Source organism: Hibiscus syriacus, unplaced genomic scaffold (genome assembly GCF_006381635.1).
Source record: "Hibiscus syriacus cultivar Baekdansim isolate YM2019G1 unplaced genomic scaffold, ASM638163v2 tig00111952_pilon, whole genome shotgun sequence".
NCBI lineage: Eukaryota > Viridiplantae > Streptophyta > Magnoliopsida > Malvales > Malvaceae > Hibiscus > Hibiscus syriacus.
The window spans coordinates 59,865-84,739 of record NW_024063220.1 but is presented as its reverse complement, the minus strand read 5'-3'; the positions used below and the strand labels follow the sequence as shown (position 1 = coordinate 84,739).

Here is a 24,875-nt window from a genome sequence, read left to right as displayed (position 1 = left end):
TGATTTATCATTGAAACAGGGCAATGATTAATGAGGGGAAAAGCAACTCGATTCTAGTTAGTGGAGAAAGTGGTGCTGGTAAGACTGAGACTACAAAGATGCTCATGCATTACCTTGCATACCTTGGTGGTTGATCTGGAGTTGAAGGGCGGACAGTTGAACAACAAGTTCTAGAAGTAAGATGAATCTTAAACCCAACACCCTCATGGCCTCCAATGAGTTGACAAAAATGATAACATTCAACTGATTTGATACTTTGGAATGTTTAATTTCTGCAGTCAATCCTGTCCTTGAAGCTTTTGGAAATGCAAAAACTGTTAGGAATAACAACTCAAGGTGAGTGTATGTTTGCTTTTGGATCTGAAAAGTCACAACCTTCTTCAAACATGATAGCTTACTCTGCTCCTCGCTTGTAATATCGACCAGTTCATGTTTCAGCCATCGGTGCTGGTTGGACTATTTTAATACAAAAATTATTCTCCAATTAATTATTTGATCTATCATTTATTTGAATTAGTTTATGAGTTTGTCTGAGTTTTCCTGCCTCTTGGTGCTATGCAGTCGTTTTGGTAAATTTGTTGAGCTTCAATTTGACAAGAATGGGAGGATATCTGGGGCGGCTGTTCGTACATATTTGCTTGAACGGTCTTGAGTTTGCCAAATTTCAAGTCCCGAAAGAAATTACCACTGCTTTTATCTTCTTTGTGCAGCACCACCAGAGGCAATAAGACCTTGCTTTTAGAATTATCTATGCTGATAATAATAGGCAAGGACTGATAATGTTTTCTTGACAATTTCAGGTTAAAGAAAAGTTTAAGCTGGGCGGCCCTAAATCTTTCCATTACCTTAATCAATCGGACTGCTATGCATTGGATGGGGTAGATGATGCACAGGAGTACATTGCAACTATAAGGGCCATGGATGTAGTTGGAATCAGCGAGGACGAGCAGGTCATCATTTCTTCTGCTAGTTTCAGAAAATAGGACACTTGTAGTTGCATTCATAGTTTCACGATGGTGATGCTTTCAGGAGGCAATTTTTCGTGTTGTGGCTGCCATTTTACATCTTGGGAGTGTTGAGTTTGCTAAGGGAGCTGAGGCGGACTCCTCTGTTATCAAGGATGAGAAATCTAGGTTCCATCTTAATACAACAGCTGAGCTGCTCAAGTATGAGGCATTTCTTGAATATGTTTCTTCATTTATTACCTTGCATGTTGTTTTTTAATCCATGTCTCATAAACTACATGTATATATATATATATAATAGGTGTGATGTCAAGAGCTTGGAAGATGCAATGATAAAGCGTGTAATGGTTACCCCTGAAGAGATTATTAAAAGACCTCTAGATCCTGTCGCTGCAGTGGGTAGCAGGGATGCATTAGCTAAAACCATCTATTCTCGCTTGTTCGATTGGTAAAGAAATTTTATCACTGCCTGTTTTCTGCAACAAGAGTGCATGAACTTCTGAAGAGTTCTCTTTATTTCTATCAGCTTGTTGACAAGATCAACTCTTCAATCGGACAAGATCCAAACTCAAAGCAATTGATTGGAGTTCTTGATATTTATGGGTTCGAGAGCTTTAAGTTTAATAGGTTAAGACATTTTCCTTTACATACAATTAAATTGAATATTTACTATTGTAACTAACAAAGATTTACATGTTTTCTTTTATCTATAGTTTTGAGAAGTTTTGCATCAATTTTACAAATGAAAAGCTGCAGCAACATTTCAATCAGGTTTGGTAAATTCTACACTGTTCTTTTCCCTACGTTAGATGCTACCTTGGCCAAGCTTATTCTGAAAATATGGTTATTTTCTTTGTAGCATGTTTTAAAATGGAACAGGAGGAATACACAAAAGAAGAAATCAATTGGAGCTATATAGAATTTGTTGATAACCAGGATGTGTTGGATTTGATAGAAAAGGTTCAAGATTGTTTCTTGCTTGTTTCTTGTTAATTTATATGAGCTAATCTTCCCAGAAATATGTTTTTTTTTTCTTTATAAGTTTTGGTATTCTTCACTATCATCTCATGCATTATGTTGCATAATTAAGTGCTCCATCTTTCTGCAGAAACCTGGAGGAATTATTGCACTTCTCGATGAAGCTTGGTAAGCAGCTAGTATTTTGCTCTATTTGATATGTTGAAGTTTTAGTAAACCAAAGTCATTATTGCTTCTGTGCATGTGTATATGATGCATAACATATTTATTGAAGAAAATACATGCATTGTCTGTCACGTAATAACGTTCCTTACTGTACTTTGCTTTTGATTGATTTCATGTTTACTTGACTGCTTTATGCAGTATGTTTCCCAAGTCTACACATGAAACATTTGCTCAAAAGTTGTTCCAGACATTCAAAAACAACAAGCGATTCATCAAACCAAAGCTATCTCGTACTAGTTTTACTATTTCTCACTATGCTGGAGAGGAAACATGTTTTGCTTTTGTATATCTATAAAATTTCCCTGACTATGAGGATAACTAAACTTTATGCTATGTTTTCCTCTCCCAGGTAACTTATCTGACTGATTTGTTCCTTGACAAGAACAAAGATTATGTAGTGGCTGAACATCAGGATCTTTTGACTGCCTCAAAGTGCTCCTTTGTGGCTTGTTTGTTTCCTCCTCCGGCTGAGGAGTCTTCAAAATCATCCAAGTTTTCATCCATTGGATCACGCTTTAAGGTATTACTGATCCAGTGTATTTATTGAGATGAGTGTCAGATGTGGTATACTTAATCTTTCTAAAATTTTCCGCATATTAAGAGCAATACCCTTGTTCAAATATGTGTTGGATAGAAGTGTCGTACTTGAGTACTTTGGGAAAAGTGAAGAGTCTGAGTAATGTAGGTTCATCAGATTTCCATGTGTTAAAAATTGGAAACTGAAGTGCATTGGAAAATTGAACCTTTCCGAATGCTTCAGATCTATGTAAATAAAGATGTTAAAAGCCTCTTTGATCTCTAATTCAAAACTGACCCTATTTTTCCTTTTGGCATCATAGTCGTGTACTTGTTCCTAGTCAGACCAAACCAAACCTTGATTTAGGATTGAGTAGTAGCTTTCTTGAGTAAAGCATACAGAAAATAAAACTAAAGCAGCTCATAAGCATTACAGTGCTTATAAAAATCATAAATTCAGTCATTCTTATAATTATTGAGTTGTTCTACACTAAATTTGGTAATAAACTGATGCTCTCTGTCGTAACCGATTTTCGTCCGGGCACGAATTTTTTACTCGGCGGGAAAATAATGTGAATAAAAAATGATTTTTGATTTAAAAATATTTTGGGAGTCACCATCGGCCTTTTGGGTCAGGTAGGTCGAATACCTAAAAAATATATTTTAAAAGAGTTTTTAAGAAAACATCAATTAAAAGATAAACTGATCTGCGTTTTAACCAAAAATTCGTTCTTTTTAATAATAAAAAAGGGATTCGTGGTCGGTTACGTTTAGGGAAGGATTAGCACCCCTACAACGCCCAAAATTTGTATTTTTCAATTATAAATTGTCTCTAATAATAGAATTTTAAGAATTCAAATATATTTAATTTATAATTCTGTTGTTTCAAAAAAAAATTTTACTATAATTTTTAAGAAAATATATTAATTTATATATATTTATAAAAATATTTATTTATTTAGAAATATCAGAAAATGACTTCTAGGTGCCTTAAGACAGCTCTTTTCTTAGATATAATAAATAAATAAATATTGATAAAATATTTATTTAAAAATAATAAAAAATTAGATTAAGATATATAATTGATAAAAGTAAAATATTTATTTAAAAATATCAGAAAATAGACATCCAGTTGCTTTAAGACTACCATTTCTTAATATTAAAAAATAAAAAAAATATTAAAAAATAATTAAAATATATAGATTAATATATATAATTTATATTTATTTTAGAAATATCAGAAAATTGTCATCCAGTTGCTTTAAGACTGCCCTTTATTAATATTGAAAAATAAATATATATTAAAATATGATTAAAAGTTATTTATAAATTAATTAAATATGATTAAAATAATAATAATTAAAGCAATAATTAAAATATAAAAGTAATAAAATAACATTGCAAATAAATAATGATTAAAATAAAAGGTATTAAAAATATAGTGTTAAAATGTAAAATATTAAAAATTCATAGTCAAAAATGAAAATTAATGATTAAAATGTAAAATTATAAAACTAGAGTCTTAATTCGATTATAAAACTTGAGTGCTAATAGTGTGATTTAACCTATATTAATTATTAGGTATTGAAATATTAAAATCTGAGGGACTAATTATAATATTTACCCTAAATTATTAATCATGATTAAAATGTAAAATATTAAAACTTAAAACTATAATTCTAAGTAATAATGTAATATGGACATTAATAATAATTCTAAATATATATGTAACATATCTAATCAGTGACGAAATATAAATAAAATAAAATTAAATACCAAATTAAAAGACATATAAATTGGTTTTAGTGGCTAAAATGGAAGTTTATAAACTTCTGGTGACTATGCGTATGATTTAACCATACATGAATTTACACAAATACCCCTCCACCAAAACGACGTCGTTTGGTGGAGGGTATTTGAACCCAAACGACCGGCCCTTCGGGCCAGTCTCTCATTTTCTCCTTTCTCTCTTCTCTCTCTAACTAAGAGAGAATTTTTAACTCTCTCTCCTCTCTCTAAAATAGAGAGGGAGGCCACCGGCCGGCAGCCGTGCTCTGGCCTCGGTCACCACCACCGGCCACCACCCATGGTGGCCGGAAAATTAAAAATATACTCAAAATGAAGCTCTGAACCTCCCCTGGCCGAATCCGACCTCTTTTTCCCTTAAACAGCCCCGAAATTACCTAGATCTATAGAAATACCCACGGTATTTCGATTTCTTTGGCGGTGTGTGTGGAGATTCTAACGACGACGTAGCTTCCTCGGTGGTAAGTCTTCTCGTCTTCTTCTCTTTTCTTTAGATACGTAGTTGTCTGGGATCGTTGGTGTAATTCTTGCTCTCGTGGTCTCTCTTCTTGTTTTTTTTTGTTTCTGTCTTTTCGGTATCTTTCCGTTGCTCTGTCTGTGTTCTCTGTTGCTGTCCCCTCTCCTTTCTTTTTTTTTTGTTTGCAGGGGAACTGAGGCTTTATAGCCTCGGTGTGGCTCTCGTCGGACCGGTTCAAAGGATGAAAGGCTCGGTGAGTCACCAAAGCTATGCTGGTGACTCACCATAGAGGCGACGTGGACGGTCGGTGTCATGGTAGCAAGGCTTCTGGAGTGTTCGTCAGAGGCGTCGTGGCAGTACTGAAGCGTCGGCAACGATTGGACGAGACATCTGGTTTGGGATTATGGAAGCAGCTGGAGGCGTGGGGCGGCTGGAACTTTGGAACGGCGGCTGGGACGTGGTAACGTAGAAGCTAGGGTTTAGAAACCCTAGCTGCATCATGTTGGACCTCCTGTGAACCGTTGGATCTCTCAGATCCAACGGCTGTGATGCTGAGGCGACTAGAGATGACATAAACCCTAAATTAAGTTTAGGGTTTAATTGGGCCAGTTGGCTGATCGAGCCTCCATGTTTGGGCTTGTAAACCGGGCCTGAGTTGGGTCTTGTAATGTAATTATTTAATAATAATAATAAGATATAATGTATAATATTAATAATAATAATAATTTTAATAATATAATAATAATACTATATTAATATTGATAATAATAATAATTAAAAATAATTTTAAAAGAAAGTAAAAAATTAGTGTCTACAACTGCCCCTCTTTGCTCATTCTTGTGTTAACAAGAATAGAGCAAAGACGAAAAAGACAACAATTTTTCATTCGGCTTATTTTAAGTAAGACTGAAATGTTGAAAACATCATTCCAGAGGTCTTAAAAACATCATTCACTGAAGGGCTTACAGATGACCCTAAGGCTTTGAAAACATCAAAAAGCTCCCGAAGGCTTTTTGGAAACATCATGCACTGTAGGCCTTACAGATGACCCTAAGGCTTTGAAAACATCAAAAAGCTCCCGAAGGCTTTTTGGAAACATCATGCACTGTAGGCCTTACAGATGACCCTAAGGCTTTGAAAACATCAAAAAGCTCCCGAAGGCTTTTTGGAAACATCATGCACTGCAGGACTTACAGATGACCCTAAGGTTTTGAAAACATCAAAAAGCTCCCGAAGGCTTTTTGGAAACATCATGCACTGCAGGACTTACAGATGACCCTAAGGTTTTGAAAACATCAAAAAGCTTCCGAAGGCTTTTTGGAAACATCATGCACTGCAGGACTTATAGATGACCCTAAGGCTTTGAAAACATCAAAAAGCTCTCGAAGGCTTTTTGAAAACATCATGCACTGTAGGACTTACAGATGACCCTAAGGCTTTGAAAACATCAAAAAGCTCCCAAAGGTTTTTTGGAAACATCATGCATTGTAGGAATTACAGATGACCCTAAGGCTTTGAAAACATCAAAAAGCTCCCGAAGGATTTTTGGAAACATCATGCACTGTAGGACTTACAGATGACCCTAAGGCTTTGAAAACATCAAAAAGCTCCCGAAGGCTTTTTGGAAACATCATGCACTGTAGGACTTACAGATGACCCTAAGGCTTTGAAAACATCAAAAAGCTCCCGAAGGCTTTTTGGAAACATCATGCACTGTAGGACTTACAGATGTGGGAAATAGTTTACTAAGTAAGAAACTATGAAAATCATTTTCTTACTTTTCAACAATTTCGTTTTTAGAAAAGATTGAATGAGAAACTATGGAAATTGTTTTCTCATTATTTTTTTGAAATAATATGTTGATTGGGTAACATGCCCCAATCTTAAGATAAGGTTGTTTTTGTGGATTACGTCCATCTATTCTTTAGATGTTTGCGTGATTCCTGTATTTGCGGTTTTGAATACCTTCTTTTTGTAAGGTATTTTTTCATGAATCTTCTTGTTCTTTTGAATATCTGTAAAACTTCATGTTTGAATGTACTCAGATGTATCAATGTAATGCATTGTCTATTGTGTAAATGATATTCTTATAAATACATGAATGTTGATGCAATCTTCATTTGACTTCAAAGTGGTGAACTTGGTCTTCCTTCACTTCATCATTTATTGCCAGGGTTACCTCTGGATATCAGTGTAGAAACTTATGCTATCAAGCTTGCATTTCTGCAGAATCATTTGATCAACTTGTATCTTTGCGTTTTTTTTTGCTTCATGAAAGTCTCAGAAGAAATGTTTCATTTGTGAAACTCTTGCTGTAGTCAGAACTATGACTTTGATGCCCCATTTTGTCTTTGGTAACACCGGCTTTCTTTGTTTGGACTTGTGTAGAAATCCAGTAAAGCATTCATCTTTGAAAAGAGAATCTATCATCTTTGAAAAGAGAATCTATCATCTTTGAAGAGTGTAGATGTAGATATGCCTGACTAAGCAGGGATTAATTAGGAGAGCAATGTTTGTTCTGATTTGACTCTTGAAACACATCACAAGGAGGATTTATCCTAATTCCTTTCATGTCTTCATATCTAATCAAATCTCGAATAAGGCAACTTGGACCATATCATATCGAGATGCTTAATAACAACATGTCGTTCAACCATAGTTGGCTCCACTAGTTTCTTGTTGTTAAAATTTCAGCTCTCCTTCCGTGGAAAGAAATCTTCATCATATCTCATTTCTAATCTTGGGGTTGAAGAAAACAGACTTCATCTTGGATCAATAGATGAAAACCATATGATCACAACATTAGTTTAACACCATAATTACTGGTTCGTATTTGACAACATATTCACCCTTTTCTACGGCTTCTGCTTGGATTGCTGGTCAGGAAAACTCTTTGCACAGTGTTTAAAGCTTTTGTATGATGTCGCAAGACCACTTGAGAACAAAACTCAGTGGGAATACAAATGAGATATTGGTATGACCAAAAAGTTGGTCAAATCCACAATATATGCTAGTATCGAATTGAATAAGAGATACCAACTGATCTTGATATCTTCTCGGGCAAGGGCAAGTGTGATACTGATCACGTTTTCTTCTGTAATGAGCATTGTAGAAAGTAGAAACACTTCAGATATAGGATTCATGTACAGAACGATATCCATAGAATTCTTGATGCTGGGGATGAAACGTACATGATAAAACCAAAATAGATGAAAACTCAGTTCAGTCTAGCTGGCAATGATAACCCCAGTAATATCGGGAAATAGCAATATACATGAGCTTCTCTCTTCAATGTCATCAAGTAAAAACACTGATGTGAAAAGAAGCTTCATAACCTCAACAGTATGGTTGAAATTAACTAACAAGAATCTCAAAGAAATATTTTCAATTATCACTGACACATAAAAGGCCAAATTCAGAGTTTGAGGTCTCGAGGAACTAATCATTGGATCGAATGGTCTACAAGGGGACCATCTTTATTCATGCAACAGTGATATAGCTTAACAAAGAACACACTGTTATGTGACACATGGTTTTAAGAAGATTGGGTATTTGAAACCATACTTGATGAATAAATATTTGTTCAACAACAGGACCCTAATGCAACTGCCTGATGAACGAAGCAATTATGTATAGTCAGCTCGACTTTCATTTTTTCATCATTTTCATTCTTCATATCTTTCTGTCTCATTGGAAATATTTTCTCAAATCAATGATCTTTAACACATGATGATATGGGCCTTCAGCATGTCCCAACATTGCTGATACGAACGTTCAAAAATGCATCAACAGTCCTAATTCTAATTGAAATGGGTTTTCAGCATGCCCCGATATTTGCTTCTTGTTAATATGAGCCTTCAAAATGCCCCACATGGATCTGTATGAAAAAACATTTAAAATGCTCCAACATTTGCTGATACAGATGTTAAAAGTGCGCTCAACATTACTTCTTGTTGAGATGAGCTTCCAAGAATGTACTACATGGATCATTTCTGTTTGAAATGGCTTTCGAGATACCCTGAATCTGTTTATCTTGAATACACTCAATCTGGTGTCACTAAACAACAGTAACTGGAGGAATTCTCTTCATGTTGTCAAAAACTTAAGAAGTGCTCAATCATTCTGACATAAACGTCTGAGATATGTGAATGAGGTGATCATCTTCTGGATATGGAGGAGTCTAGTCAGACAGAGCGGTATAAATTGCTTGGTAATCCATTCCAGGCCGATACAGTGGCTTATCATCTTTCAGTGAAGGTTATTTCTGGAATATACTTTTCTGTAGAAGAGAAACCAATTTATGTGAACAGTAATCTGATGCAATAGCAAGACTACGTATACAGTGGTACAGGCTCTTGAAACATCCACACCCATGCAGCATGTTAATTCTGATAACTACTCATCTGATTATGAAGCGATCTTTCAGGATGATTTCACAGATATTGATAGTTCTTCTGATATCAAGGAAATCCTGAATTCTGATTCTGATGAGGAGAATAAACTGTTATACTTGACGAAAATAGGATACTCAGAAGCTGAAGCTTCAATAGCCATGGAGAGATGTGGTCTGAATTCATCAATTGAAGAGTTGACAAATTTCATATATGTTGTTCAAATGGCAAAGGCTGCTGACACACTTCTTCTAGTAAAAGATAGGAATCCACTATGCAATGACCCCAAACCGATCAGATAACTTAAAGAACACTTCCAGAAGATGTTATTGGGCCTCCTTATTTCTACTATGAGAAAGTAGCACTTGCTCCAGTTGGTACTTGGACCGAAATGTCACAGTACTGATGTAGAGCCAGAATTTGTATATTCAAAGTATTTTCATGCTGCTGCACGGAAAAGGGGCTATATTCATAATCTGCCAATTGAGAACAAATTTCCTCTTATTTTACTTCCTCCACGCGCCATACATGATGTTTTTCCATTGACAAAAACTGGTAGCCTTCCTGGGCATCAAGAACAAAGTTGAACTGTTTACAAACATGTACAGAAAGTGCCAAATTGACAGAAAGGATCCGTAAGGCTCTTGAAGCTTATGACGATGAGTCACCTTCGAATGTCCAAAAGTATGTTCTTGATGAATACCGAAAATGGAATCTGGTATGGGTTGGAAGGAATAAAGTTGTTCCACTTGAACCCGATGAGGTGGAAATACTTCTAGGTTTCTATGTCATGTCTCTTTTCTCTGAGATCAGTGATGCAGAGGTTGCCTTCTATTGTCTTGCAATACTTTTGAAAACAGATGAGAAATAACTGAATAGTGATCAGTTGGAGCAATTGATGAGTAGATTTCACGAATTCGACCTTGTTGTCTGTGACATCCAATGTAACAACCTTACTGGGACAAATAAATATCATAGGGATGACTAGAAGACTTTTGTTGGTGCTTTTTCTTGCAATGACTATTATAGTGACTGCCTCTTCTGTTGCTCCAATATATCCCACTCTTTTCGAATCATGGAACGGTTTAGTTGACAGTAAAACTGGTCATCTTCAACTTTTGGAATCCTGTAACCAATGTTACCCTATATAAAAGGCCTATAAGGGTAGATTCTGTTCCAATGTCTTATTCTGTGCCATGAGTCCTCAAATTCAAATTCAACAATCTTCTGAAGGACATAATGGATATCATCTTGACAAAGAAAATGATTGGCATAGAAGAAGTAGCAATGATGTATCAAGACTTGAGCCAACATCACGGTATAACCAGAGTGCAGGTAGTGACTTGTTCATGGCTCTATGATGTAATCTTCTAGAGAACATGAATTGATGGTTGGGGAAAATAATCTGTCTGGTGATGCTTATCGCCCTCAGCATGAGATAAACGATAATCTTTCTTGATGAGCTGTTAATAATGTCATAGAAGAGTGTCACAAGTTCAATTCTCCAGACTTTCTGGCTTCTTGGACAACTTGCTTTCAAGAAAGTGAAATGTTTCATCATTCTGGCCTCGTTCATTCTTTTTCTACAACAGAGGTAGAATAAGCAACAATTGCTTCAAGGACCTTCCTCATTTGAGACTATCCTATTTGAAAATGTTTTTTCTCCTTTCTTTATCGAAGAATGAAAGAATTTTGCAAAGTAATGCCCTTCTCAGGTTCACAATAGAATCAAATCATAAACAATGAGTTTAATGAATATCAAATAAATCAACTACACTTTTAAATCATTCAAAAATCATAGTCCTATGGCAAGTGTCAAAATTATTGACTGATTTAAGGTGTAGGTGGATTCTGGTAAAGTAAGGTCTCTCAAATCAGTCCAACATATATGTCTCTTTGGGTTAACTTGAAGAAATGATTGTTATGCTCACCTTGTAGAGATACTTCTCGTTGTTATGCTCATCTGATAAAGATACTTATTGTGTCTGACTCTCAGGAACGTCTTTGAGATGTGTGGTGCTTCATTAAGAGGTTAAGATAGTCTCTTATGTCGTTGTTGCACCATTCAATATTCGAGCCGCCTTTTCAAGTTTTCAACTCGAATCCTCCCTTGGTTTCAAGATGTTATTTAAAAATTTACATCTTGAACCCCCTTTATCATTTTTCATATCATGCATTAAAGATTTTAAAAACCAACTTTTGCAAATAAAAAACAATCTTGAGAGGCGGAATGAATTCTGAAGATATTATCTTTAGATGCCTTCAATCTTGCTTTGCTTGACTTGGATCTGCTTTGCTGGGGATTTTTCTATCATCTGGATCCCTCTAGACTGCCAATTTTTTTTTCAAGTATAATATTTCTTGACAGAATCTGAGTTTATTTTGGTTTCTCAGAACTTTCCCATTCATTTCTGCCAAAATCAATGCTTCTCCGGAAAAGGCCTATTTTTTACAATATTTGACATGTCCCAATTAGATATCCATTTCTCACGGAAATCTTTATGTATAGGCAAAATCTTTTTTTAAACACTAGATCACATCTAGATCACCCTCTTGGAATTCTCTTGGATGTACTTTCTTTTCATGAGACTTCATCATCCGTTTTTGATACATCTGTCCATGGTAAATAGCTTTCAATCTTTTCTCCTCAATAAGGTTTAATTGATCAAATCGAGCTTGGATCCATTCAGATTCATCTAATTTTACTTCTCTCAAAATTCGAAGTGATGGAATCTTAACTTCAATCGGTAAGACTGCTTCCATCCCATAGACTAAACAATAAGGTGTTGCCCCAGTAGATGTTCGCACAGGAATTCAATATGCATATAAGGCAAAAGGTAGCTTCTCGTGCCAATCCTTGTAAGCTTCAGTGGTCTTTGTAATGATCCTCTTAAGGTACTTATTTGTTCCTGCAAATGCCCCATTCATCTTTGGGTGATATGACACTGAGTTGGCGTGCTTGATCTGTGCGCGAAGTTTAGTCATCTCATACATAGAAGTCCTTGTAAAAAGAGGTATCTCCAGGGGAATGAATATTCAAGATTAACTTTGCTTACATGAAAAAATGTAATTAATGCATGATATATTTATTTCAATTAATCACTTTTTCCTTCTTCTTGAGTATGCCCTAATCACTCGAAATCATCTTCAATGAGTTGGTCCATGATGCCTCATCTCGTCTCTTCTTGTAGTAAGATTCACGGATAATTGAAAGTTTGGTTCTTTTGAGGTGTTTTGGTTTATGATGGTTTTGTATTTGGAAGGACAAATGTGTGACTTTGGTGGAATGTAACATAATGAATCGATCAACTCTACCTGAAAAGGTAAACATCTGGAGTAGGTGTCTCAAGAACAGGTAGAGATATTCTTCAGAGTCTCAGATAAATGTACGGTCAAAATTTGGTCTTTAGTAAGGATCAAATAATTGGCATTGGATGGAAGGTATAATTTTATCACTTGCCAAAGATCTATAACTTTTGAAAAATTAAAAGAATATTTAATTTACTTGATACTCAATAATCTCAAGGTTAAAACTTGATTCCTTGCTCATAACCATAAAAGAAATACACATTTATTTATTGCACAAAAGGTGGAGAAAGGAACAAAAAAAAACAAGTTCAAACAAGATGCTGAAAATAGAAAGTATTACAGTGGTAGATAACACTTCCACTTGTTTATGCATCATTACTCATCTAATGTTGGGTGTGTACTTGGCCCAGGATTTTTATCCTTATTTGCCCCCCATTTCTTGATCATTTCTTGTGTCAAGACTCCCTTGTCGACGAGCATCTCTATTTCTTTTAACAGTGACCAACAGTTCCCTGTTGAATGTCCAGATACCCCCAAGTAAAAATTACAAAAGCTATTTTGATCATAGCAATGGGCATAAGGCTTTGGTGACACCTTCACCAATCTTGGTGTAATATATTGACCTTTAACCAAATGAGGCTACAGGTCTGAGATAGATTCTTGAAACACCTTCAGAGTTTTTCTCGCTCGCGAGGCTATCACCTTCTTTGATCGTTCTGAACGACTGAATGCTCTCATGTTATCGAGGGGGTTCTGGGTGCTCATTTTAGCTATAATTGGGGTAGTGTTCACCAGACTCCTTAGATTACCCCTTGGGACCAAATCTTGAATCTGTCTTGAATTACCATGCTCTCTAATAGGTTCTTGATCATCAGACACTATCACATCGAACTCATCATTATCATTCAGAACCTTATTCACAGCATTCACAGTGGGATCCTTTAAGGGTTTCTCTCCATGGAGTACAATATTTATCAGGTCCATCAGTTTTGTCATTTGCTCTTTTGAATCATTATGGGAATTTTTTACTTGATCAATCATCTCTTATTGAGTCTTGATAAGTTGCTCTTGTAGTTTCTCAATTCTACCAACCCTTACTAAAATCTCATTCATGGTTCTTATCCTTCTTTAGGAAGACCAAGTTAGCTCCACTTTGATTTCAAAAATTATGTCATGGAATCCTCCACGAATTACTCTCATGTTTTCATGTTTAATGTAAAATAGTTTAAAACCAAATGTAATTATGTAAAAAATGAAAATGTAAATACAAACGTAAAAATGCAAATGTAAATGCAAATGTAAATATGTGAATGTAACAATAAAAATGCAAATTGTATAGTACAAAAGCAAATATAAAAGTATAAATGCACAATGAAAAATGCAAAGATGCAAAATGCAAATGCATGTATGAAAAAGGTGTTACTCAAGAGTGATCATCTTAGAACAGATTTCATTGAACACAAAAGTTTCGGTACATCAAACAAAACTTTACATAAAGGGATATCTTTCACTTCTAACTTCTCCAAAGCCCAGTTAGTTTCCATTCATACTCAAAAGTTGAGTCTTCAGTCTGCTTCATCTCCTTGTAAAGTCAGCTAAATCTATCATTTAAGAACATATTGCTTGTCTGGATTGCAACTTCTTCCATGACATTCTCTTTCATCTTCTGTGTCACTTCTCGGAGTTGCTCATTTTCCCTTGTAAGAGATCCTTTCTGTCCAAGAAGTTCTTGAACAAGATCTTCATATATGTTGCAGTTCTTTTTCAGCTTGGTGACCCCTGTGATCCACTCTTCTGGGGTGTTTCCTATGCCAGCATTTTGAAAGGCTTGACTAATCTTCTGAAAATCTTCATGCATGGTTTTCATTTCTGTGCTCAATTTCTTGTTTTGGTCGTTCAAGCCCTTCAAATAACATGCTTGAGCTTCATAAAAACCTCCACTACTCTGAATGCCCTGACTGATGCTCTTACCATAGACTGCTTTTGGTATCAATCTGGTAGGATCTTTGTGTAATACTTTTGGTATTAATATAATCGGTTCTCTATGTACAGAACTTCCCTCGATCCTCGTAGTTTCTTCAGGATGTCTTTCCTTGGCCGCATCATATTTTGTTTGATCATAAAACTTTTTATCCATTTATGATTTCTTTCCAATTTGGTGAACAGTCTTTCCAGTAAACACCTTTTGGTTATGCCATGCTCATGCAATGCAAACAAAAGAAATCAATATAAACAGATTAGAGCAATGTAACATGCATGAAAAAATAAGAAAAAATAAGAAAAAATAGAATAGTTAGTGCCAACTAATGGAAAAAAATCTATCTATCAAGGTATAAATCTTAACCTCATGCTTTCTAGTTCCATGCTTTGTTTGGAAAATTTAGCCTAACCACATGATTTCTAGTTCGCATGCATTTATTCAGGAAAAAGAAAAGGAAATAAAATAAATTAAAAGCTAGAGCTTATTTCTCCTTTGTGTATACCTACTGACAAAATTTTGGCATGGTTTCAGATCGAGAGAGTTTCTAGGGTTTATTATATGCAAGGTTTCAGTTCTAGGAGTAAAGGTACTCAAACTGTCCTTTTTGATGCCCCCTTGGGCTGTCAAACCCTCAATCCTAGTCCATTACAGACTTTAGTGGATCGAGTTCAATTCGAGGGGGACACATTTCTCTATGCCTGACACGGAGAATAAATTCTCACGAAGACATAGAGCATATGAACCCCGAAAGTTACTTGCTAGGTCTGACACGGAGAATAAATTATCACGAAGTCGTCGCTTTCACTCCCACTTAAAAGGGACAAGCTTGATTAGAAATCTTATGTTATGCAATGCAAGTGTTGTGTGTGAGGAGAAATTTTCAAATCTCTAACAGACAAATAAAATAATTAATACCTGAATAAAATAAATAAAAAATATTAATAAAATAATATAAAAATAATAAGTAATAAAAAATTTGAAAGAAAAGAATTAAAAATTAAATATATGAATTTTTAATTTCCAACTGATAGAGACAATTTACAATTGATTTTAAAGTTTGACAATCCCCAGCGGAGTCGCCAAGCTGTCGTAACCGGTTTTCGTCCGGGCACGAATTTTTTACTCGGCGGGAAAATAATGTGAATAAAAAATGATTTTTGATTTAAAAATATTTTAGGAGTCGCCATCGGCCTTTTGGGTCAGGTAGGTCGAATACCTAAAAAATATCTTTTAAAAGAGTTTTTAAGAAAACATCAATTAAAAGATAAACTGATCTGCGTTTTAACCAAAAATTCGTTCTTTTTAATAATAAAAAAGGGATTCGTGGTTGGTTACATTTAGGGAAGGATTAGCACCCCTACAACGCCCAAAATTGGTATTTTTCAATTATAAATTGTCTCTAATAATAGAATTTTAAGAATTCAAATATATTTAATTTATAATTCTGTTGTTTCAAAATTTTTTTTACTATAATTTTTAAGAAAATATATTAATTTATATATATTTTATAAAAATATTTATTTATTTAGAAATATCAGAAAAGGACTTCTAGGTGCCTTAAGACAGCTCGTTTCTTCGATATAAAAAATAAATAAATATTGATAAAATATTTATTTAAAAATAATAAAAAATTAGATTAATATATATAATTGATAAAAGTAAAATATTTATTTAAAAATATCATAAAATGGACATCCAGTTGCTTTAAGACTGCCATTTCTTAATATTAAAAAATAATAATAAAATATTAATATATAGATTAATATATATAATTTATATTTATTTTAGAAATATTAGAAAATGGACATCCAGTGCTTTAAGACTGCCCTTTCTTAATATTGAAAAAAATATATATTAAATATGATTAAAAGTTATTTATAAAATTAATTAAATATGATTAAAATAAAATAATAATTAAAGCAATAATTAAAATATAAAAGTAATAAAATAACATTGCAAATAAATAATGATTAAACTAAAAGGTATTAAAAATATAGTGTTAAAATGTAAAATATTAAAAATTCATAGTCAAAAATGAAAATTAATGATTAAAATGTAAAATTATAAAACTAGAGTCCTAATTCGAAATATTATAAAACTTGAGTGCTAACAGTGTGATTTAACCTATATTAATTATTAGGTATTGAAATATTAAAATCTGAGGGACGAATTATAATATTTACCCTAAATTATTAATCAGGATTAAAATGTAAAATATTAAAACTTAAAACTATAATTCTAAGTAATAATGTAATATGGACATTAATAATAATTCTAAATATATATATGTAAACATATCTAATCAGTGACGAAAATATAAATAAAATAAAATTAAAATACCAAATTAAAAGACATATAAATTGGTTTTAGTGGCTAAAATGGAAGTTTATAAACTTCTGGTGACTATGCATATGGTTTAACCATACATGAATTTACACAAATACCCTTCCACCAAAACGACGTCGTTTGGTGGAGGGTATTTGAACCCAAACGACCGGCCCTTCGGGTCGGTCTCTCATTTTCTCCTTTCTCTCTTCTCTCTCTAACTGAGAGAGAATTTTTAACTCTCTCGCCTCTCTCTAAAACAGAGAGGGAGGCCACCGGCCGGCAGCCGTGCTCCGGCGTCGGTCACCACCGCCGGCCACCACACATGGTGGCCGAAAAATTAAAAATATACTCAAAATGAAGCTCTAAACCTCCCCTGGCCAAATCCGACATCTTTTTCCCTTAAACATCCCCAAAATTACCTAGATCTATAGAAATACCCACGATGTTTCGGTTTCTTTGGCGGTGTGTGTGGAGATTCTGACGACGGCGTAGCTTCCTCGGTGGTAAGTCTTCTTCTCGTCTTCTTCTCTTTTCTTTAGATACGTAGTTGTCTGGGATCGTTGGTGTAGTTCTTGCTCTCGTGGTCTCTCTTCTTGTTTTTTTTGTTTCTGTCTTTTCGATATCTTTCCGTTGCTCTGTCTGTGTTCTCTGTTGCTGTCCCCTCTCCTTCCTTTTTTTTTTGCAGGGGAACTGAGGCTTTATAGCCTCGGTGTGGCTCTCGTCGGACTGGTCCAAAGGATGAAAGGCTCGGTGAGTCACCAAAGCTATGCTGGTGACTCACCATAGAGGCGACGTGGACGGTCGGTGTCATGGCAGCAAGGCTTCTGGAGTGTTCGTCAGAGGCGTCGTGGCAGTACTGAAGCGTCGGCAACGGCTGGACGAGACATCTGGTTTGGGATTATGGAAGCAGCTGGAGGCGTGGGGCGGCTGGAACTTTGGAACGGCGGCTGGGACGTGGCAACGTAGAAGCTAGGGTTTAGAAACCCTAGCTGCATCATGTTGGACCTCCTGTGAACCGTTGGATCTCTCAGATCCAACGGCTGTGATGCTGAGGCGGCTAGAGATGACACAAACTCTAAATTAGGTTTAGGGTTTAGCTGGGCCAGTTGGCTGATCGGGCCTCCATGTTTGGGCTTGTAAACCGGGCCTGAGTTGGGTCTTGTAATGTAATTATTTAATAATAATAATAAGATATAATGTATAATATTAATAATAATAATAATAATTTTAATAATAATAATAATAATACTAGATTAATATTGATAATAATAATAATTAAAAATAATTTTAAAAGAAAGTGAAAAATTAGTGTCTACACTCTCAACACTAGTAAATGCTAGAGACAGATGACAAGTTGATAGTTCCACTCTTTCTTTTACAATTGCAACTACTGACTTTTTAACTTGGAGTTTTATATAATTTCCTCTATGATAAGTGAAAAATGTTTTAAAAATGGCAGCTGCAACTTCAATCTTTAATGGAGACATTGAACTCAACAGAACCTCACTATATCAGATGTGTGAAGCCAAACAATGTCCTCAAGCCTGCAATTTTTGAGAATGCCAATATAATTCAGCAATTACGATGTGGTGTGAGTATAATTTATCAATATAATGATCTCTATTTCTTCTGCTCCAAACTATCAAAACTGGTACTTTTGATGGCCATGACAGTTGAAATTTTGTCTTTTTTCTTCCTTACAGGGTGTTCTCGAGGCAATTAGGATCAGCTGTGCTGGATATCCAACAAGAAGAACGTTTAATGAATTCCTTAACCGTTTTGGCCTTCTTGCTCCAGAAATTTTGGAGGGAAAGTAAGTTGCAAATCCTATTTTTTTGTAGCTGTAAATTTTTAGTAAGTTTTGTGACAGAGATGGACATATTCATTCAGTGGATGCTTACCTTGATAATGTGTAAATTAAAATTTGCATCATATTTCTTACTAATTTATGTGATAGATGCTGAGTAAAACCCTTTCTCGTGTTTGGTCAATAACTTGAACATGCACTTTTAAACTTTTCTAGCCTAAATTTATACTATTGCATTTGTACACAATACGTGCATGTTCAAGTTATATCCCTTCTCAACTGCTCATAGAGTTTGCAGGCTGATATCCTTACTGTAGCATATAATTTTAAAGTTCTCTTTCGTGTGTGTTTGCATGTGTAGTCATGATGACAAGGTTGCCTTTCAAATGATCCTGGATAAGATGGGGTTGAAAGGTTATCAGGTAACTGAAACGCATTCTTAGAGCTTTTAATTTTGGTCCTGACATTTAGGAAATACAGTGGGATGAGAGGATTAAGAGGAGATCCTGTCTATCATAGAATTTAATTTCCTGTCTGCTGAAACATAAGCCAAAATGGAGATAGCTGGAGTTTAACTAATTTCTTGAGCATTTTCTAAACTCCATGACTAAAGGTTTTTGTGTGATCATCCAAAAGCAACGAGTGGTCTGCATTCAGTGAGTGAGTTTGTTATTTTTGTGTTACACTCTGTTTAACACAATTTGCGTAGCAGATAGGTAAGACCAAAGTTTTCCTTCGAGCCAGTCAGATGGCTGAGTTAGATGCTAGAAGAGCAGAAGTTCTTGGACAAGCATCCAGAACCATTCAAAGGCAAATCCGGACATATATTGCATGGAAGGAGTTCATTTCCCTACGTAAAGCTGCAATCATTTTGCAATCTCATTGGCGAGGTATCATTTTAGTGTTATTAAACGTTTTTTTCCCTATTCTGAATGTATGAAGCTGATGAATTTCAGAAACAGAAACATGAAAGTATTTTTTAAATGTAAAAATGGCTCTGGGATATATTATTTTGGGGCCCAAACCACACTAAAATGAAAATCCTATTTACGACCTGTCTGTTTTCCTTTTTACTGTAATTAGGCATATTAGCCTGCAAACTCTACGAGCAATTGAGAAGGGAAGCAGCAGCTGTGAAGATCCAAAAGAACTTTAGGCGGCACATTGCTAGGGAATCCTATTTAAATATAAGGTTGTCTGCAATCACATTGCAGACTGGCTTAAGGGCAATGACCGCTCGAAACGAGTTCCGATTCAGAAAGCAAACCAAGGCTACAATCATTGTTCAGGTATTACTACAACTAGTTGAGCATGTTCTCGTCTCCATAAAATTAATGGGATTTGGAAAGAAAGTTGCACACATCATTTCTGCAGCAGTGAAGGTATCAAATTCAATTCAGAAAATTGAATATTGACTGAATACTATTTTAAACATTCAGGCTACTTTCCGTTTCCATGCTGCATACTTTTACTATAAGAATCTCCAGAAGGCTGCACTAACTACTCAATGTGGTTGGAGGAGACGGGTTGCGAGGAGAGAGCTCAGAAAGCTTAAGATGGTTTGATCATATTCTTTAGGACAACATTGCTCACAAAATCTTTAATACAATTTGCATACGTTATAACCATTACTCTTAATTTGTTTAGGCTGCCCGGGAAACAGGAGCTCTAAAAGAAGCAAAAGACAAACTTGAAAAGCGTGTGGAAGAACTTACATGGCGTTTGTCATTTGAGAAACGTTTGAGGGTAATTTATGCCGTTTAATGTTATGACCTATATTATCATTTACAATTGTTGCAGTCTCCTGTGAAACTTAATCATCATCGGTTTTTGACCAGTTAAATCTTTACTTTATATCCTTGAAACAGACTGATTTAGAAGAGGAGAAGGCAAAAGAAATTGCCAAGTTACACGATGCCTTGCATGAAATGAAATTACAAGTGGAAGAAGCAAATGAGAGAGTCAAGAAAGAGCAAGAAGCTGCTCGGAAAGCTATTGAGGAAGCTCCTCCGATCATCAAGGAGACTCCTGTTATGGTTCAGGACACTGAAAAGATCGATTCCTTAAATACTGAGGCAGAGAGTGTGAAGGTAAGAATTCTAACCTACATGATTGTGGTCGGCTCTTCACTGTCTGTTTCCTTGCTTTGATATTCTATGAGAAATTTAATTTGAATAGATGCAAAACAATTTAATTTCCTATTTAAGCATATAATGGATACAGCTTCTGAAGGTTATCAAAACTGAAAATCAGATGAAATTGACAATCAAGATATGAATTATGAAGCAGTTAATGTTACTGAATCTATGTAATCTCCGGATGTGTATTTATCCTTATATGAATAAAATTTGAGACACTATTTTCCTCCTTCCGCTGATTTCTGTTTCACGTTTCAGCAATCATGAAGGGGTTTTTTAATGAGGTCTCCATTTCTTATCAAAAAAAAGTTGCAAGATAAACAGTAAGGATGACAACAAATCAGTAATTACTTACTGTAGTTATCTGAAATTAATGAAATCATGCATTTACCTTGTGTATCATCATTTGATGCATTGTGTATCCTCTTTCACTTGCAAGATATTGCTGAGCAATTCTCTTAAATATATATATATATATATATATATATATATATATATATATATATATCTCAAGTCTTTAGAAACTTTGATGATAACAGCAGGGATGTTCATTTGTCTCTGCAGGCTTCATTGCTATCAGAAAGAGAAGCCAAGGAGGAGGCTCGTAATGCTTGTACGGATGCCGAGGCCAGAAATGCAGAGCTGGTAAAGAAACTTGAAGACTCAGAACGGAAAGTGGATAAACTAAAGGAATCTGTGCAAAGGTCTGTGTTGAAAAGAAACTTGTTTGGACACAAACTAACAGTACTTTGCATCAAAATGTTGAACAGAAAATAAAACAGGTAGAAAAGAGAACCGATAATCTCAGAGATGATAAGTGACAAAATTAGTTCTCCCTTTTCCTATCCTGTCTGGGTGTCAGTTGTCACGGCACACAAATGTCCGCCACACGTTTTACTTTATTTACTGCTGCTTTTTGCAAGCACCCTTTCATCGTCCCTATAATTTTTGTAAAAGTTTATTCATTCTATGTTTCAGGTTGGAAGAGAAGCTTTCCAATTCACAATCCGAGATTCAAGTACTTCGCCAGCAGTCTCTGGCAATATCACCAACCGGGAAACCCTTGACCACAAGACAAAGAACAATGATTGTCCCGGTAAAAATTAGATATATTATTAGTTCATGGTACAAGCATATAGAAATATAACCTGATCATTTGTTAATTAATTTGCAGAGGACCCCCGAGAATGGAAATGTTATAAATGGAGAAACAAAGGTTCTATCGGTAGGGAATATCGTTACTTGTGAAAATGGAAACTGAAAATTTATAGGATATACGATGTTCTATCATTTATATTATATTGCTTACTGCTTAGTATCTTCTCAGGACATGACTCTTGCCATATCAAATGTACGTGAGCCTGAATCTGAGGAAAAACCTCAGAAAAACCTCAACGAAAAGCAGCAGGTTAGTGGTCATTGAAATGCATGACACTACTATTAAACTCGTTCTCATATCTTATCTGATAATTTTTAGTGGTAAATTTCTATCTACATAGATGTACCAGTCCTGATTTATTGCTCATATTCTTCCTTTTGTGTTTTAGGAGAACCAGGACCTTCTGATCAAGTGTATATCACAAAATTTGGGATTCTCCGGGAGCAAACCGGTTGCTGCTTGTGTTGTTTTCAAATGTCTTCTTCACTGGAGGTCATTTGAAGTTGAAAAAACGACTGTTTTTGACCGTATCATTCAAACAATAGCTTCTTCCATAGAGGTAAGCTATGGTTTGGCTTTTAAAGTTTTCTGTGTCACTATCATCAGCTCTTGAAAGCCAATGCACTGAGTGCAACTGACGGCGTATCGTTTTTTCACGTTCACCGTTTTCTGGATGAAAAGAATAATATTAATAAGCCATGTCTACCTTGCTGAAGGTCCAGGACAATAACGATGTCCTAGCGTATTGGTTATCCAACTCATCAACGTTATTGATGCTGCTCCAACGCACACTTAAAGCAAGTGGAGCTGCAAGTTTGACACCACAAAGGCGAAGAGCATCATCAGCTTCGCTCTTTGGGAGGATGTCTCAAGTAAGAAGGAATGATTTTATCTAACCGAAAACTTTATCTTACTCTTATATTTAATCAATTTTCTTTTCCTGCTTTCTAGGGACTACGTGGATCTCCCCAAAGTCCTGGGCTTTCATTTCTTAATGGTCGTGGGATTAGTAGGCTTGATGACTTACGGCAAGTTGAGGCCAAGTACCCAGCATTACTGTTTAAGCAACAACTAACTGCCTTCCTGGAGAAGATATATGGAATGATAAGAGACAATCTAAAGAAAGAGATCTCTCCACTGATTGGAATGTGTATTCAGGTTATTTTTACTTTTTCGGTTCCTCTTCCAGTTCGTCACGAGTTGTGTATGTGTCGCTGAGTGGGTTATGAAGTTTGGTATCTTACCTCTACTACTTTCAGAAATTGCTTCTTTACGGTGACTATTCGATACAATACAGGCTCCTAGGACATCACGGGCAAGTATGGTGAAGGGACGTACTCAAGCAAATGCCGTTGTTCAGAAAGCTTTAATTGCTCATTGGCAAAGCATTGTGAAAAGCTTGAACCGTTATTTGAATATAATGAAAGAAAACCATGTAAGATATGAAACTTTGCTTGAAAAAAAAATTGTATCTCTTTTACTGATTTTACGAGTCTCACTTTTCTGGTTCGACAGGTACCGCCTTTCTTAGCCCATAAAGTTTTCACTCAGATATTCTCATTCATTAATGTCCAGCTATTCAACAGGTATAACTCAACGTGTCTCGTCATTAATCTGTTCTACGAAAAAGTTATGATTAATTCGTGTGGCATTGTTCTTTTACACATTTGTGTGGTCTTCTGCTGCGACGCGAGTGTTGCTCATTCAGTAATGGGGAATATGTGAAAGCTGGTTTAGCTGAATTAGAGCAATGGTGCAACGAGGCAACCGAGGAGGTAAAGTATTGGCAACCATACATGGCTGTTATATATACCATTCCATTTCTTTTTGCCGTTCCTTTACCCAAATTCTTCTTGCAAACAGTATGCAGGTTCAGCATGGGATGAACTCAAGCACATAAGGCAGGCCATAGGATTCCTGGTTAGATTAACTTTATAGCATCTTGTTTGATAACAGTTTCAAGTAACGATCTTGTATGACTTACTGTCTGAACCGTTTCTCTGCTACTCAGGTTATTCATCAGAAACTGAAAAAGACCTTGGATGAAATCACTAAAGAGCTTTGCCCGGTACACATCCCTTCTCTTTCAGATTCCTCACTCCCTTTAACATTTTTCATTCGTTAAACCTTCGACGTTCTTTCTCGTGTTGTCGTTTCTTCAGGTACTAAGCATACAACAGTTGTACCGAATCAGCACAATGTACTGGGATGACAAATATGGAACACATAGTGTGTCATCAGATGTAAGTTCAAACTACCAAAATCCGTAACGTTACCATAATCCGGCCGGTGCAATACTAAGCCTGCGAAATTTATCGACAAACTCTTCGTTGAACAGGTCATTGCAAAAATGAGAGTCATGATGACTGAAGACTCGAACAATGCCGTTAGTAGTTCTTTCCTATTAGACGATGACTCGAGGTTAGTTAGTACCCCCTTTAGTTTCGTGAAGAAAAGCACTAAAACCCCATACACGCTTTATGATTTATGCATGTGCAATTCATATTGTCAATACAGCATTCCGTTTACTGAGGACGACATCTCCAAGTCCCTGCAGCAAGTCGACAAAGCCGATGTCGAGCCTCCATCATTGATCCGTGAAAATTCTGGGTTCGGTTTCCTACTTCCACTTTCAGAATGATTATCATTTGTGCATATAAACTACATCATACTATTTATTCTTTTCTCCATGTTCCAAAAACATGGGGTATTTCTTCAAGAAGCCATTATCACCATTTTTGTGTGATAATGTGCAATACAGGAATAGGTTGGTCTTCTGCCCAAAAAGGGCATTTTGGTCTTTCCGGTTTTCTTT

At 35.4% G+C, this 24,875-nt stretch overlaps 1 pseudogene; it reads left to right on the top strand.

Moving 5' to 3' along the window:
* Positions 1-215: 215 nt before the first annotated feature.
* LOC120173451 lies at positions 216-24,875 on the top strand (annotated as a pseudogene).